We start from the raw sequence: 2,205 nt of genomic DNA on the forward strand, positions 1-2,205 counted from the left end.
TATATATACTCCCAACCTGCCCACAACACTGAAGTTGAAGTGAAGTGAAGTTCCCCATCTTTGATATCTCCCCCCCCCCCTCCGACCAGTTCCCTAATGCCCCGTGTACATCAAGCGCTACCAACGCGACCGGGTAGCTGGGGTGGTTGAAGAAGTTTCGCCATGAATTCGTTTTATTCGCTCTGGACGCTGCACTGACATGTTTGATTCAGCTTATCACATAACGGCTCTGTCTTGACAGCCTGGGACATTCCTCGATATGAACGTTCCGATTGGTTTTCGCCGAACAGCGTCATAGCGAATTCGCTTAAGATTAGCTTGAGTTTAATCGTCAAAAGTCGCCCTGGTCGCTCAAGAAGCTTCGCCCCTGGCGAATTCGCTCTGGTAGCACTGGTCACGCACCCTCCACAGAGAATGAATGACTTCCGTCGCTTCATTCGCGTTGGTCGCTCCCGATGTACACGGGGCAATAGCCTCCCAAAGCACTGTAAAGTTCCATAGCTTTTATACAGCCACTCCCAGACACCACCCCACTACTCCACAACTCCACATCCAGACCCCCCTCCATTCATAAACCCCTCCCGCATTCCGTCCCCACATTCCCTCGCTCCTCCATGTCTAGGACTGGAAAACATTCCTGTAATGTTCTCGCAAGTTCCCGGAAGCCAGGACAGGTCCATGTGCACCTGGACCTCCATGTGCCTCCATGTACAAGAGTCTGAGTCCTTTAGGGTTTGTTCTGTGGAACTGTCCTAGGTGTCCTTTGACTTTAAGCAAACAGGAACAGAGCCAACTTTCATCTTCACTCCTCTTTCATCCTATCTTCAGAGCAGACCTCTGGTGTACTGTAGGAAGGGCTGGACTGGACATCTGGCTTACAGGGCATTTTCCCGGTGGACCAACAAACCCCAGGGGCCAATACTGCTACTTTGTTTGTTTGTTGGTTTGTTTTTTCTTAGGGACTGGCCCACAGTTTAGAAGGGGTGGACCATTGGACCATCTTCAATATAGACAGTGGACTGAGTCAAGCAGAAGAACATAGTACAGTACATTACATTTGTATGTATTAGGTGGCATTTTAAACCATTGATGCCTATAGCACCTGTAAAAAAAGGCTGCTGAATGGCCAAGCCCTTTTAAAGAGAAGTTGCCCTATAAAAACCTAAATATCTCAGTCTCTGAAGCACATAAAAACATGCAATAAGTTGCATTTAAAAGCTAAGACCCTCATCCTGCATTAGAATGTGTGTCAGCTCTAACATACCAAGATTTTAAATAAAATTTTCTCAAATCTCATGAGCCTGAATGCTGTGTCATGCAGCTCCAGGCGCCAGGGCCAATGTTGCGCAACGCAACATCCAGCATCAATGGGTTAAGCCAAAAATGCCAGGGTGTTTTTTTGAGGCCAGTGCAGCCCTGAGTGTAGTGATTTATTATGCTGGCGGTCTCCTCAGTACAGCTCCTTGGCACCGCTCTCCCCACTGCACTCTCCCAAATTACTAATCGAGTTAACCTCCATCACAGCAGCAGCGTCGTCGTCTGAATCTGAATTGGCATGTCCTCCAAAGGCCTGAGCTTACCTTACGTCAGGGCTGGAGTCCGTCTGCTTCTAAAGTTAGAGAATGGGATTGATTTTGATCTTGACATGCTGTAGGCTAGGGCTTGACTCTCTTATGGAGCTGGCACTTGAGTCTGATGCTGAAGTGAAGTTAGTGCTTGAGTCTGGTCTGCAAGGTCTATGTGTGCTAATGTTTGATTCTGAAGTGAAAGGCATCAGTCTCACTTGAGAGGTTTCAGTCTCAGCTAAGAGATTTGAGAATATGAATTGAAGTTGAGTCTGATTCTCAGCATTTGAGCTGGAGTTTGGGATTGAATGTTATTCTGATGACAGGTAAGAATGTGTGTCTGAGCTGAGATTAGGCCTCGCATCTGAGTCTGAACTGAACGTGGCTGCATTTCTGAGTCTGGGATGACAACAAAATGAGTAGAGGACAGCAGGCCTCCCGGCTGGATGCACACAAACATGCATGCACATACACACACACACACACACACACACACACACACACACACACGCACACACGCACGTACACACACACACACACACACGCACACACGCACGTACGCATGCACACACGGCACACGTGCACACACACCATCAGAGCACAATGGGAGGCTGAACACAAACACACCACTTCGTGGGGG

The sequence above is a fragment of the Engraulis encrasicolus genome, chromosome 4 (genome assembly GCF_034702125.1).
Source record: "Engraulis encrasicolus isolate BLACKSEA-1 chromosome 4, IST_EnEncr_1.0, whole genome shotgun sequence".
Taxonomy (NCBI): domain Eukaryota; kingdom Metazoa; phylum Chordata; class Actinopteri; order Clupeiformes; family Engraulidae; genus Engraulis; species Engraulis encrasicolus.